Source organism: Puntigrus tetrazona, chromosome 1 (genome assembly GCF_018831695.1).
Source record: "Puntigrus tetrazona isolate hp1 chromosome 1, ASM1883169v1, whole genome shotgun sequence".
Classification (NCBI taxonomy): Eukaryota; Metazoa; Chordata; class Actinopteri; order Cypriniformes; family Cyprinidae; genus Puntigrus; species Puntigrus tetrazona.
Genome location: NC_056699.1, coordinates 23,603,352 through 23,620,277, shown reverse-complemented (window position 1 = coordinate 23,620,277; position 16,926 = coordinate 23,603,352). Strand labels below are relative to the sequence as shown.

The window sequence follows — 16,926 nt, the reverse complement described above, 5'->3', positions numbered from 1 at the left end:
TCAGCGCCTCTGCATCACCCTGGCTCATCGGCTCTCCGCCTCTGCCTCAGTCTCCGCGACCACCTGCTCCGCCGCCATCGGTCGGTCCCATGGAGTTGATGGCGCGCTACCTCTCCATGGCTCCTCCCTCCGTCGGCTCCACCACTGACCTTCATGGCTGGGCTCTGGATCGCCTCCCGCTCCGGTCTCCTCCCGTCTTCTCCCTGGCTCCTCCCTCCGTCTCTTCCGCCCTGGTTTTATTTTTGTTTGTTTTGTGGAGCGCCAGGAGTCGCTCCAGGAGGGGGCTATGTCACCAAGCCAGCAGAGGAGCCCTGACCTCTGGGTGATCTGCATTCACTCCCTCTGCGACAACTTCCTGTCCCAGGACTATAAATACTGCAGCAAGCCACTCCAACTGCAGGTTGCATTGTTCGCCTGTTTCGTTTGTTGTTCCCTAGTATCCGAGTGTTTTCCAAGTTCTTGTTTATCTGGTTTTGACCCTGCCTGTCTTCTGATTCTGTGATTGTTTGCTGCCTGACTTGACCACCGCCTGTCTCTGGATTTTGCTATTGCCTTACCTCTGATATTCCTGTTTGCCCTGTTTGGCGCCTGCCTGTTTTGACCATGCCTTCCCTTTAATAAAAGCCTGCACATGGATCCATACGCCTCAGACCCTTCATACCGTGACAGGTATATTTATAGCAATAGCCTAAAATTAGTAATATGCAGTAATATTAGTAATATTTTGGCAACTTTAAAGGCAAATTTTTTCAAAATTTTGCACTCTCAGATTCCAGATTTTTCAAATAGTTTCAAATCTTAATAAACCATACATCAATGAAAAGCTTATTTATTCAATATTTAGCCCTTATGACTGATTTTGTGGTACAGGGTCATATATTAAAAATGGAAAATGTTTAAACTGTGATAATATTTCACAATATTTGCTGCTTCGCTGTATTTTTGATAAAATAAGTGCAGAATTGGTAAGTGTACGTTTAATAACATTAACATGTTTAAACGATTATAAAAATAAAAAAGGTTAAAAATCCACTTTTGAACTGTAATGTGTGTGTGTGTGTGTGTGTGTATGTACTGTATGTTTAAACATTAAAATAAAGAAATAATTGAATGAATAAATAAATAAATAAAGGCCTTTTTTCCTAAAGTCCAGGCCACTGCTGTGGAACACTGCAAATAATACCTTGCATATTGTATGTAAAACCCAGCTCACAGCTAAGGAAAGGGATGAAAGGCAGCGATGTCACAGAATCAAGCTTTGATTCATACCCCAAATATGTTTCACAGATCCTCCATCACATTAGTCATTATCGAAAATGTCAGCTGGAATTTGGGCAAATCTGTGGGTGCCTGTTGACTCATGCATTAGCATTGTCCCTCTGAGGCTATATTTACACTGTAGTCTGTCTAGATGACTAAAAAAAACAACAACTTCTCACTGTGCCACTGACAATGTGCAAAACAGACTCAGAATTTTCTCAGAAAGCACAGGTCCTCTGTGGGCAACGCACACAGCATACTAGGTGACTTACATTTAGCATTTTCACTACACTATATCATATGTGTGCTAATAATTATGCCACGCTCACTCGGAGACTACAAAACAACTTCTTGTCTAATCATAGCAATCCAACCATGCAAGCTAAACCTTAATGGAAAATACATGCAGATCTTGACTGTTAATCTCGGTCAGGAGTTATTATAGCATCGAAAACACCCAGACTCAAGAGACTGTCGCTATGCTAACTCCAGATTCCACAGCGAATGATAAAGGTTTAGCAAGCCACAGTCGTAGTGGCCTCCGGTTCTGAATCAGTGCTTCCAGACAAATATTACATCCTCCCTTTGAGACAAAGCTGTTAGAGGATGCGACCCAGTTAAGGCTGCATTGTATTTCAATGTGTGGTCGTTCTCATGAACTAATAAAGCTGTGTAAACAGTCTAACACCATTTTCATTTCCCATGAGGTAGTATAAATCTGCTACAATGTGCATGGCAAATGCCAAATTGTTCTTTACATGAATAATCAAGCCTTATGTCAGCACATGTGCACTTCTGCTAGCATGCACTTCACATCTCCTGTTTTCAGATGAGAGCCCTTAGGTGTAGTAGTGATAGCATGCAAGAATTTGAATGCAAAACTATACCATAAAAGAAGAAAAGGCTGTGCTGAGTTGTGCATCTCATTCATGCACACAAACACATACACAGACAAAAACACCTTGAAATGTATTTTTAAATCAAGCAAATAAAAGCAATTCAACAATGTCTGGTAACAATGACAAAATGTGGACGCAGAAATTTGAATAAAGAAAAAGTTGCCTATTAATAATAACAATAATAATGCATTATTATAAGTATACAGTAATACAGGACTTCTAAATCATAAATCAAGCTTTAGTTTGTAGTTAATTCATTGTAACTGTAGTTAATTGTCCTGTAATCTATAAATTATAGTTTAATTAGCTTATACTTTGGTTAAAATTTCTCAATAGTAGTGTAAAAACACCTTTACCCTGTCAAAATCAGCTCTGTTTTTATCAAGCCGTTCTATCCCATGTTGCTTTAAATGCTAATGAGCTCCGCTGACCCTGCCCTTCTCTTCCGTGGGGTGACCATCAGCTTATGAAACTGGCAAACTAGCACATTGTTATTAAAGGCATTCATAAAAATCTCACTTTTTCTGTAGATGAAGCTGGATCACAAATGATTTGTAGATCGAATTATATAGATCAAAAAGTAGCGTTAATCCTCCGTCAAGGCGTAAATTATGATTTTATTATTACATCAAACAACTAAAGACTTAAATCGCTTGTCTTCCCTGAACCGGGTTCAACGTGATGAATTGATGACAGCTCACCTCAGGGCGGGTCTAAGATAAGACGGTCTTGTCAATCAACTATCGTGGGAGGGGCATGTGCAGAACTCTTTCATTCTGACAGGAATCTCAGAACAGCCTGATTTGAAAGAGGATTTTGAAATAGGATTTTTAAAAAGCCATTGGGTGAATTTTTCTGTGGCGGAAGAGGACACACACTTTATGTTCAAAGAACCAAAAAGTGAATTTTATGCCTGATCACCCCATTAATATTTACATAGACATAAAAACAATATTTATGTAATTATTGCACTGTAAATTGTTCTGCCTATTACATGTTCATTTGATGGCATTTTTTAAAAGATAAATCAAGCTGCCAAAATTTTAAATGTGCCAGAGCCCTTGGGTGTAGCAAAACCCTGCGTGAAATGTATTTGACTGCAAAAACTACCTAAAGAAAGTAAAAAGCTGTCCTGAGTGGCATGTTTTGCATCTCATTCACGCACACAAAACAGCCCACCATATTTTTTAATCAAGTGAATAGAAGCAGCGCATTTAATCACCAATGGCTATTCAAGAATGTGAGGTAACAATGATGAATTTTCTCATGGGCGCAGCAATTAGCATAAAGAAAAAGTGATTTATTATGTTGTGGCGAAGCGATGGATTTTGTTTCAGGCCAGATACTTCTTGCAGCACACTAAAGGCCAGCCATTACAAGCGAGCCCGCTGACAGGGATTATGCACGGTGACATTTAGAAAGCTGCAGAAGTTACAGTGAGCCCCTTTGCCACAGTCGCACATAATCTGACTTCCGTCTGTAGGAGGTCACCGCACCGATACTGAACCGAGAGGTTAATATCCTGCCCTGCTTACTGGTGCAGTGCAGTAAGTGCTGTAATGCATGGTAGGCTGCATGCTGAGAATTAGACGAGCAACCGTAGCCACCCTCGAGAAGGTCTGCAGGCGGAAACCCCTCCTCATAAGATCACAACCCGCACTGATTGGACCAAACCTGAAATGTGTTGCTAGGAGTCAACCTTTTTCCACAGCCAAAAGGACAGGCTCTGACCGGGGCTGAACTCGTGGCTGACGGGGGGCGCCACGGGCGACTTTTTCCCATGAGAGAAGCTTCGAATCAATTAAAATCATCATCTCTTATCCAATTGGCTGGATTGTGTTGGTTCCGTGTGCTTAGCGCATGGATGCTGCTGCTGTGCGTCAGAAAACATCAGACGTAGAACAGCTTTGCTGTGGTATGACTAATCAGACTCTGGTGTAAACAAAAGCCCATTTCAGGCGATCTGAGAACAGCAGGCCAAGTCTTTTACGATAGATTTGGCTTCTGCCTTTGCTCACTTTCTCTCTTTTTATGGTGCTCTGAAAATGGAGTGTTGCCAGAGGGAGAGGGAGAGATTCTTACTTGTGCATTTCTTAATGCCGGATCCCTTCTTCAAGGCATGGCGGCTGAGCTTGCAGTTGAAATTGTTCTCCCAGAACTCCGCAAACCAGATATTCCTCCGGTTGTTCTCGAGTGTGCGGCTGGTGAAGTAGCGATCAAAGCCTGAGGGTAGATCGATGAGATCTGTGTCACTTTAATGCGCTCTGTCAGAGTCAAAGCTCTCAACCAATGAACTTCAGAGAGCAACATGATTTGACGGAACATTTGCATCTAACATCATTTCGTCTCACCGAGAATGTTCTATTTTTGCTATGAATAGTTCACACACATGAATCTGTCATCATTTGCTCATCCTCATGTCAGTTCAAACTAGTTGACGTTTTTGTGTAAAACACAAAGGATAATTTTTAAGGAAGAGTTCCTAGTTATAGTTCATAGTTTTGGTGTTTCAAAAACATGAGACACAGAAGACTGCACAATAAACAATAAACTAATGCTGATATCAACTGGACACAAACCCATCAATATTAAGTTTGCATATTCTGGGTCAGTGTCTTACTATATGGTGACGCTCACATAAACTTAATCTCAAACTTAATGCACACACTACTTAACATGACAACATATTACTAGTATACATGTGTGTATAAATAATAATAATAATAATAATAATAATAATATACATGTTCTATTTTTTTTTTTTTCATTTTCTACAACAAATAAAAATAATAATATACAATTTTCAAATACAGTTCAAAAATCAGGTTTCACAGGCTTTAAAATAAAGCTTAGTCTAGTCGGTGGATTTTACTTAATAAAATGTGTTTACATGGCTTAGGAAGACTTGGAATAAAAGCACACTGACCACTTTAGCCCATTGAACACTTCTGCTGTGGAATTGTGTGTTTTTAAGTACTTAACAGGCTTGTCTGCATAAAGATACTTCAAGGTCAGTCTTTGTGTTCCACAGAGAAAGGAAATCAAATGCATTTGGAGGAGTTTTTGTTTTTGAGTGAACTATTCTTTTACCACTATGCATGCGCGTAACTTGTTATGCTCATTAAATGCATCATCAGTAGCCAAAGTGTTGTCAGAAAACATTAAGCACACGCTCCGGTTCAGAACTGGTCTCTAATGGATGAGAGCGACCACTGACAAGTGGAGGATTTAATCTGTCACTTGCCTCTGATGTTCTGTCGTTTGGGTAGGATGGTGACAGCTCCCTCGGCCATTTCCTCCTGGTGAAGCACTGGCGATATCTTGAGCCCCAGCTATCTGACCCCACCCACAGGAAGTGACCCGTCTGATTGGCTTTTTTTGCCGCCTGCAGTAGCCGCCTGTTAAGAGATGAGTGGCAGATTTTATAAAAATTGCTGAATATAGGCCGCTCCCATGCTCTGAGTCACATCAACTCTAATTACTTGTTTGCAATTATTGTCTGCATTCTGTGGTGCTTTGGTGATTCTCCATTTACAGTAACTGCAAATCAATATGTTATTGAAAGGTCAGTATTGACACTGCTCAGAGCTGAAATTTCTAAGCATTCTCCGTCAGGCACGGTGGCAATTGATGTCAAAATTAGTCATGCACAACTGACAGCAAAAGCATTTCCCCAAGATAATAATGGCTCAATAAAGTATGTTTCAGTAGCGGCACACAAAATAATTTGCTTGTCTTTTAAACAGAAGCGCCTTCACTTTCAGTGCTTTTCCATAAGCCATGAATTCATTTTCTGGGCTTATATGCCAGTAACTTATCAATATTTTTAATAACCGCATAAGAATTCGGCCACATCTTAGCCAACTACGCCCTCGCTGCATTTTATTTACCTACATTAAACGTGAAATGGCATTCACCACTCATTTCACTAGCAAAATGAAGCATTAACTACATAAATGCAAATAGCGGTTTGGCTATTGGTTAATATTAATCAACAGTCTACATGGTCAAGGTGACATCAGCTGAAAAGAAACTTAAAACAAGTTATTAAATTCCGATGATTGATATCTGTGGAATATCATCCATAAATTCCAAAATATGTATTAAAGTATACAAGGTCAGTTTTGATTCATATTCATGTTATCAAGAAGTTTTTTTTATTATAAGAAAAGCATACTTTCTGAATTACAGGTGCATCGATGTGAACATGGATAAACAAGCCATTATGAACTCAAGGACAACGGCTGACAAACAATAATTAGAGAAGCATGATTAAACAGTCATCCTGAACGCTTAAGCAAGCAACAAATTGAAAAAGTTTGACTATAATTATTCCTTCAAATTAAAATGATTATTATTCAATGGAAGTCTAATAGCACATTTAAGTGAAGGCTTTTTGTCAATTTTCATGAGAACAGCTGGGTTCTAATAGTTCTGATTAGATACTCCAGGTGCTCAGTGTTGGGGCTGTTCAAACGTTTCCATGGGGCAAATTAAACGTGTTAGAATAGAGGTCAGGGAAATGAGTTTTTCACTTCCTGCAAAAGTCCTTTTCAGAAAGCAATAGCCATGTTGGTGTTTGTTTTATTAACTTTGTAACTCTGCACAAATTAATTAATAGCGGAAATAAGGTTAACTACTTCACCGTAGCTGCAATAAAAGAATTTATACTGTATAGTTCTTCAAGATAGATGCTAATATAAAAACAACAAAAGCTACTCACCTTATATCGTCCTCATTTGCAAATATAATAACAACCCTCGCATTGGATTTTCTCCCAGTCTCTGAATTATCTTATCAAACTCCTGGTTTCGGCTCACGGGGATTTTACAGACTGTGAGATACACACACTTCCTGTGGGGAATAAAGAAAAAGTGGCATTATTACTAGTTTGCAAAATATGGAATCACACATTTCCTGCTGCTTATTGTGAAAAGTCCTGTGCAAACACATTCATGCACTGGTTGCTATTTTTGTCAGCAAACATATGCTATAAAAACTTATCACAAGGAGCTACTTCTAACTCATCTGACCTTTAAAAATTACTTTTGTTGGTGTGACTATAGTGTAGTCAAGTCTATTTAGATATATTAAATCATATTTTTGACATTAGTGAATACAATCACTACATTTTTCGGTTACTTGACAAAACATTTTTTACGGTGCACCTGAACAGAACAATATTTTAAATGCATCAGAGTGTGTATACACTATGTTGAAGTCAAGTGACTTGCTTTATCCTTATCATTTTCTCTGCACGGTTGACTGAGATCAATACCAGACCCCTTAAGACCAAGGCCAAGACCTGCTGGTCCAAGGGAGCTGAAAAATAGAAGATCCTGAATTTATTGCAGCATTAAGTCACTTTCGTATAGTGGCTAAGTAGCCATTTAGAGCTGTGGAATTGTCTGCAATGGTCAAGATATCGTAGCCACCTTGTGCTGGGGGTAATTATCACCTTTGTGGTATTTCTGATAACTTATGCTGAGACCATACCTAGACCAAAACTTACATTTTGATACATTCTGAGGTCTGAGGTAAAAAAATTTCATATATCTGTAGCGCAAACAGTAAAGTACAATGAGAATGTATAAAACGGGAAAAAAGTATGCTATGCTATTTGCTTTACATAAAAGCATCTGTGTTTTATATATTTTTCCCTCTATATATAAAGGGATGTCAGCATGGGTAATTATGCTGTCATGTCATATCTTGCCTCAGGCTTCTAAATTTCTCACCAGATTATTGGGTTCTCTCACCAAAATCCCACTTGATAACAAGTACCTTCAACAGTATAAAAAGAGCAAAATCAAGTGGATATAATTAGCTTTCTTCTTAACAGTAGAAAAATCTGGATGTTACAGAAAACTTCATTGTTTAGTTTTGGAACCCCAATGTGTTAAAGTTCTGCTCTGCTGGGTTCTTAAATTGCATCAGTTCCCATTATCAGCTGTTTTGTTTTGTTATCATGTACGTTACTGTATGTTTAACAAATGCCCTAACTCTTTTGTTGTAGAAAGTCTCATCTTCGCAATCTCCAACCGTTACATATCTATCTTCCTTTCACAGATGCCTTGAATTAACCTCCTCCTGTCATATCAGCAAATAGTCATATGCAGATTAACTGCAAAAAAAGCGCATAATAATAAGCTCATTAAACTTCTCACATCCTTTCCGAGAAAACACTGAGCCCTTGTAAACTTCCACACAAACCGATGGTTGCCGTTCCAAGGAGAGGCGTTTCAAAGAGTTTGACCTGTCCTCGCTGAGAGAGGAACACACTGATTTGCATCAAAGGCGTTAATTAGACAGAAAAGAGAACCTCAAAGATGCCATATGGAGAGGCTTCCTAACATGGAGTCTTGCAGTCACTTGCAGCCCTCTGCTGCGTGCATATGCTACTTTGAGGCAGGAGATATTTTGAATGACTGAAGGCCTCAAGGTAAGAACTCCACATGTCACTGAATGAGACAGCTATGAAGCAGAGAAAGTCACACAGCGACTTGGGTGGGTGTGTATGCAACTGTTTTCTGTTTTAATATGTTTTACAGAAAGTATTTTACAGTAGTTAAAACATGTAAAGAGTTTGTTCAAATGCTAGCAATAGGAATTGCAAAAAAGAAAGATCAAATTTAACATATTTCATTCTAATAGGAATAAATGGTTTTCTAAAAGGAACAAATGGTGTTTTGATGCATTCCTTTATGCATGCCTTGTGCGAATTGACCAAAATATGCACAAGCATTTCCAGAAGTCATATTTGATGCTTAATCAAAATAATGAACAGCAGGAGGGGTGATCTGAGAACAGATGGGTACTGACAAGATGGAGGAACTGACTGAGTTATAAGAGTTCTTTGTGTGGGTAGGTCAGTTTTCTATTTATTTACTTTTTTTTTGGAACCAGTATTCAAAACAGATTTTTGAAAGGAGGCTTTGCTCTTTCTGTCCACTGTGTCCATAGAAACGAATGGCATGCACAATGTACTAAGAACCATTTAATAAAGTAGAAGTACCAATAATTAATAATGTGATTATAGACTAAATGTTAGAATGGTAATCTTAAATTAAATTCTAAATTAAATTAAATTAAATTAACAACAAATTTAATGTTAAAACACTGAAAAAGAGTCATAACCTAATTGTAAGAAGGTTCTAATAATAGTAATGACACATTCAGAGCCCTGAGTGAGCCCAAAGTGACAGGATGTAAAAAGTTGATCCTCTGATTTGTGGCAGACTCAATTATCCTTTCCAGAAATAAAGAGAAGATTCTAACAACGCATCCATATGCTCAAGCTGCCTGTCTTTAGTAGCAATTAAGGGGACAGTTCACCCAAGACTCAACTAAATATTCTTTCATCATGTATTCTCCCTTGTGTCATTTCTAAGAGAAATAAGAACAATGTACTGGTAGCTGTTTTCTTTTCAATTATAATAAACACGCATTCAAAGCTTAAGGAACGACAAGAAATCACTCTAAAGGCATCATAAAATTGGTCCACACAAGTCATGCGCTATATTATGAGTCTTCCAAAGCCTATGTGTGAGAAACATAAAATGAAAGTTCTCATTCACTAAAAGTCTCATTAAATCTGAGTAAATTATGAAAAATTTCATTTCTTCATGAACCATTTATTTAAATAGCGCATTTCCAGTCATAAACATTTTCTAAATTCGGCTTGAGAAAAGGAAGCTGATCCATTATTCCACACATTTCTGAAACAGCACACAACAGAGGAAAAAAAAAAAGTTGTCTTCTTTCTTGAAGCAAAAGTTTTGGCTTTGGATTGGAGACTTTATGCTTCTGTCTGGGTTTACCATGTTAGATTTAAAAGGGACGACAGCGCCGTGCATTTTCACGAGTGAGTGGATGTCTGTCATGTTTTCCTCAAGAACTCCCACAGACTTCAACATGATAAAGAACCCCAGCAATCCACGGCGTCGACTGGGATATCTAACTTGGATATATATTTCAAAAATCCTTTTAGCGGGGGCACTTTTATCAACAAAAATCTATGCTGCATTTGCACCTCACCCAGAATCAGACACTCACGGTTCTTGAGAGCAGCCTGTCAGAGAGGAATCGCAAAAAGAATAGCACACGTCAGACCGAATCTCATGACGCTATATATAATAATCTGCATGTTTGTCTCCACTAATTATGAAGGTTATAATTGTTGATCCATTATTGCAAAGCCTTAGGTAACTCACCATATGACTAACCTCCTCTTGATTAGATTTACCAGGGCCTCCGAGGTTTCTATTTGGATCTCCACATGGAATCAATTACAGCAGGCAAATCTTATTTATCAAATATTGGAGATTTATGTATGCTGAGAGCAGCGTAGGCTGTTTACTTTGTTATTGTGCCATGCTGCGGCTGAAGATTGCTCATCACTCAGCGGTGGCCCAAGTCAACTCCACAGTACCACTGGGCGACCATTTTCCATGGTGATGTATGCTAGTGGCAGTCACCTTTCAAAACTCACCAAATCTATTCCTTCATTTCAGAATTCGACCCTTCAAGGTCCCTCAGCAGCAGGCGCATTATAAATTTGGCCCATTACTGAAACCCAGAAGATATTGAAAATATCGAATGAGGTTCTGCTTGAAGGAGAGTCAACAAAGAGAACCGGTGCTGCATTTTTTTTCCTCAATGCTTCGGATGATCTTTTTGGGGTAGACTACTTATCGCACGCAAACTTGTTCAATTTGATTACGCGAACCTACTGCGTGTATTAGATAGCACACACTCGAGTTACAGACATTACAAGCAAATAACTGATATCGATACAGGGTTAAGATGTCACAAAGCCCTCCTTTGAAAACGGCATGAAAGACAGAGCAGAAAAACAGTGAGGCGTTTCGCAAACATAGTGTTTTTCTGCTTTTTCCCTGAAGGCAGGACTGAATTGAATCATGTGTTGGTCAGGGCAGGAACACACACACATACACACAAAAAAATGAAGTCGGGAATGCCTTCGGGCCTGGAATTGAAGAGCCCTGTCTTACGCTCTATAGGTATACTTGAGTCTGCAGGGAATGACGAACAAATCATAAGACGATCAAACATTATGTGCCAAAGAGGCGGCTCTTCATGTCCATCATTTAAAATGTATGGGCTAAGGTTAGGATATGGTCACCGTAATCAAACACCCATAGCCTACAGACCCTCAATATAACAGGGTCTCTTTACTGGGGGCGTTTTCTCTGAGGAGAATAGAGAGGCAGTGCCTTCGCTTAGAAAGACTTATGGCTAGAAAAAGATGACGGATGACTTAATAATATTAATCTTTGCTATATTTCTGCATTAATGCAGATATTATTTTTAAAAAAGAAAATAAATGAGCAGCAATAAAAAGAATTGCTGACCAATAGTTAGAAAAAGCTGATTCTTGATGATATTAATAATTAAAAATATTTGTTTTACTCTATTATTGCAGTTATATATATTTTTTTAGCAATGTCAAAAATGTTTGCATTATTAATACAAATGTGCATATCGGCATTTGTTGTTTGTTGATAGTGCAAAGTAAATGGTGTTCCATACGGTATGCTTTTAATTCAGTCACTGTGCAAACATTAAACGGAACATTAATTCATACTGAACTAAAACTAAACCTAAAATGATGAAAAAAACATTTGCCTCTTCATTTCAGAAGATCAACACACATCACTGCACTTTCCCACTGAATCTGTCCCTATTTCACTCCAGTCAGATAATAATATCTGAGAGAATGTGCTGTACAACACATATATATTACAATATATTACAATAAGTAAGCATTATTTATCAGCCTGCTACGATGTGCAGGATACCATGCTCTGGTCCCTTCGCTCTCTGTGGTACACCACTGCTCGGTCTCATCTGCGTTATTTATTCATTTGTTGCCATGAATTATAAAGGAATTACTCCAAGCAGGCAATGCTACACAAACATAATTCATAAACATCTACATTGTGCCCCAAAAGAGATCATCTAAAAAAAAAAAAAAAAATTATTTTATTTAAAACATAGGGGATCGAATTCTATTCTATGCTAATAAACACATTATGGTGTAAAATAAAATGAATTAAAACATAAGAAAAAGAAAAAAACAGGCAGCCAAAAATGTTTATAATAAATCATATTTCAATTCAACGTTTCCTCTAAGTGATTTTGCATGCAAACAAACAAACAGATAAAGAAAGTACAACTAAATAAATAAAAGTCTCAGGCCTTTGACTTCCACTATAATTGAAGATCCTACACTTAGGGATCAATCTTTGGAACAAAGGCAACTAATATGATTGAAAATACTTTAGTTGACACTTAAAAACTGTATACGTAACTAATGGGGACAATATAATAGAATTATTCAGCTAGACATCCTACTCATCTACTGTATTACTGCAGTCCAGAGACAGGATGGAGATATATGTGAGCTAAGCACCATGGGAGACATTCTATCGACCCACCCAGCCAAGACTTAAGCTATTAATTATCTTTGTTTGTTTGTTTCTGTCTTTCTTCCTCATTCCCTGTTGTCCCTTTTCTTTCGTCTTGGCACTTGCTCTTTCTCTACGCCCTGGACAGATGTGCAAACACTCCCGTGAAGCTATAAGGAGACGGCATGGCCCTGCAGTGACGCTCATGGTTATTCATATCACGGCCCTCAAGTCTCACGCCATCCGTCCAGCCTCCTCTAAACACAGCTGTGGGAGTGGTCAGGATATTCAAAAGATACATAATGGGGCCTTTTATATGGTGTATGAAGAAAAACATAAAGCATGAATAACTGTCACCATTTCTTCTGTCCATATCCAACCATCAGCAATGAGTTATAATCAGTCTTGGAGGTGCTATTAGCATTTTTCTTCTGAAGTACTTTCTGTGCTAGCATATTACGACTAAATTTGTCACAGTATGAAAATCAGAGTAGTCGGTAACCTGGAAATGACCTTAAAAGTGGGGGACACATTATAAACATGGCTCATGAATATTAATTAGGTGATATAATGTTTCCCCAAGGAGTACTAGCCATATAAGGATTACCATTTATCGATTGAGTGTTAAATTGATTGACTGCTGATGCAACCAGTAGACAGTGGATTCTGCTTGATCTTAAAGCGCCATTTTATATCACTATTTTATATCACCATTTTACAACACATTTTTTCCTTCACTAGCACACTCTTATATTATGGTTAGAGATTAAAATAATGATTTAATATATGATTTTGGTTACACAGACTATCCGAAATATTCTTAAAGCATACACAATACACACATAAACATGTAAACAAAAATCTTTTTTTATGTATGCGATTAATCACGTGTGATGTCATTATTCGTGTGATGCACTATAAAAAATATATAGATACGTCTGAAAATATTCAAACGTATCATCCATTTAGTAATGACTATACATCTTAACTCAAAAATAATAAAATAAATATAAATAAGACAAAAACAAACAAACAAAGCGGTACCAGTAAAGCATATAGTAAAATATGATGTCATTTTTGCAACATATGTTACGTCTAAACAGTTTTATTGAGACATAGACAAGCTTTAAACACACAGCTTCTGTTGATGTCTCCAGCTGTTCAAACAAACAGACCAAAGCACAGACCAAGTCTCAGTGTTCAAGTCTCCATATATTTTCTGTCTGCACACTTTAAGCCGAGATGGGGGAAATTATGCAAACTATTAATATCTAAAATTCAGAAAGTCATTGTATGAACATACGATTTTTCTATCAGCAAAAGTAAATATGACCTTTAAAAAATGAACTTTTGACTACTTTTCTTAGCTCTCCTTTTGACGAATATGACTTCCACAATTACATTCCAAACAGAGTCGTTTCTTATTAATTCAGCTCTCTCTAAATGCAAGCCCATTTTTCATTTCATGGTTTTTAAATGTTCCCTCTCTTCCAAATTGATTGTCTTTCCTATTGGCGAATGCAATTTGATACATTTATATGAAACTACCCCCAACCACCCCTAATTCTCATACACCAAAGATATTTTGGATCACGTAATTTAACTAACATATGCATTAATGAGCTAATCCATTATGCACTGCACATCTACAGTCATTCAAAATGTGTTTGGACACATATTTGAGCACTGCTGTGCCTGTTAGAAGAGGGGAAGTGTAATTTTTCTACAATGGAACCGGAAAGAAATGTTCTTATGTGTGACTGGAAGCATACAAAGGTGGCAATTAGACGTTATCGACAACGGTTAACTTCAGCTATTTATTCCAACTCTGAACCGTAACTTCACAAGAAGCACACCTCAGATGTACTTTTCTAGACTTTAAGTCTTTTTCACACCAAGCAAACAAACTCAAGCTTTTGGCACAGAGTGTCACGCTGATTCTCCATTTATGAGGAAGAGGCAGTTCTTAAGATAGGAACAGATGTTGATAGCCTCAATGCGTAGGAGAAACCATGGACACGTGAGGAGGACACTGTTACCCTAGAGAAAAGAAAGGAGTATGACTCCATCTCCTCAGAACTTCCTCTAGGCGGTTTTGAGTCTCTCACAAAGACTATTCATAGAACTTGACTGGAACAATTTTAGCTTCCATCTGTTTGCATCCACCGGTGCTTGAGGGTTATGAAAACTTTTTAAGATCCAAATAACTGTATAATGTGAGAAATGACAAATTCTTTACTAAATATTTAATGTAGCATCTAAATTTATAACAAATTAGACTGAGTGCATTCAAATTTCTTTTTCTGATCTGTGCAATGCAAAAGTTCTGTAGCTATTACCCGGTAACAAAAACCTGGAACCCACCGCCCAGGGGCTACATGTTGGTTCTAGCCTGTCAGCTAAGCTTAACCTGAAGCACTAGTGACAGTTACAGACCTGGAAACTCGGAAGGAAATTTAGAAGGAAATCAATAGCTGAACTCAGTATTCCTCGCACAAATCGCAAGACCGCTTTCCCCCTGGAGTGCACTTGAAGTTTCATTTCTCAGGAAGGAAATGCAGTTGGGAAGGAAAAGCTTTGGAAAATATTGCTGCTTTTGATAAGCTTAAAGTACAGGATTCATTTCACAAAACAAATAGATGTGCATTTGCAGAAACAAATATCAATGTTTTTAAGGCAATGGAATAGCGTTAAGGTTTTAGTGTAAAATGTCATAAAGTTAAATTTGATAGAGGAAGAAAGGAAGAGAGATCAATAGCAATATGCAATAGAGACTCATAGACTGATGCCAGAAAGAAATAAGAAATTCATTATGCATTTTTGTACATTGTTTGAGTTTCAGTTAATTGCAGAAAAATGTGGAGAACAAAAACAAAAACTAGGAAACCATTGCAATAAAGAAGTACACTTTAGCCTATTTTTAAAAAGAGTACTTATTACATAAATAATACACTTTAAAGGGTGTGGAGTGAATGTAATGTTTTGAACAATGAATTGCATGTTAATTGTAACAACTTTTTATTACTTTTTTTTTTTACAAACATACTGACAAACAAAATGTCATTTCTGTTGAAACTTTTATGTCATGTATTTAAATATATTTGTAAGTACACAATGGTAATGATTAAGTTGGAATATTAAGCTGCTGTAATATCCCAAAACACTACAGTCAATATTCTTATCAAGTTTGTCTCACCTGCTTTAGTATGTTGGCACTTATTTAAAGCAGGACAAAATGTTATTAAAACAATAATTTAAAGTGTGCTTTTTACAAGAAAACCTCTAATCTGACATTATTGCAAAAAGTGTGTTAAAAACTATGTTTTATTTATGTGCACTTTAGTGTCTTTGTATTTCATTTATATTATCTTTTTAAAAATATATACTTTTAAGAATCGAAGCACACTGCAACTGCACATTAAAACAGTTATGCACACATCTTTTTCACAAGGGGATACCAGTGCTAATTTGCAAACACAGACGGTCATTTCCTGTCTGAGTGGGCAATTCTTGGCCATAAAAAGCTACAGTGAAGACCAGGCTACGCTGCATGCGGAAATTTGGGCAGAGTAAGACTGTCAAATTTCAAAAATATTCCCAAAGTGAATGCAAACACACTCTTACCCTCTTCCCGAGATTTCTGGGTGAATGCGTCCACGCCGCTCTCCGTAATTCCCTCCGATGCCACTGTGGAGACATAATTCCAGCGCATGGCCCTGACTATATCCACCATAGCCTGTGCTTGATAGGTGTCTGGCGGTACGACGCGGGAGAAGAAGTCATAACGGGTGTTGTCGCTCAGCTCAGGAGCCGTGGAGGCATAACTCACCTGGGGAATCTGTAGGAGGAGTCAGAAACATAAATCCCATTCAGGCATTGAAGTACACAATTCCCAAAAACCCCTGCTGCTTCTGAGCTCACCTCTGACAGATTATAACATGCTCCATCATCCCAGACTACATCCCCTACCAAGCTCTCTCTTACACAGCCACAGGTGGCACACTCAAGACCGCGGGGATGAGCGCAGTCCATTCAGAAATGAGATGTGTGGAAAGCAACAACAAGCTGGTCAACAACTACCACACTTTCACAGACTAGTTTACAGGAACCCCAATGAGATGAGAATCTCTTATAGGAATAGCTCACTTCAAGTGAGATTTTCTGTATTATTTATACAACCTCATGTCTTCCAAACCTGCATGAGCCTGCATTTTTTGCATCTTGGCATTGAAATCTGCTATAGCTCTCTTTGGCATGTTAACTTAAGTTCATGAGAAACATCTGACTTGTGAATGAATAATTATTTTGAGTTGGATCTTTTCAATGAATCATTTGTT

General features: G+C 37.8%; 1 pseudogene; it reads right to left on the bottom strand.

The window, feature by feature from the left end:
• LOC122348962 overlaps positions 1–16,621 on the bottom strand; it is a 39,057-nt pseudogene extending 22,436 nt beyond the window's left edge.
• Positions 16,622–16,926: the final 305 nt, after the last annotated feature.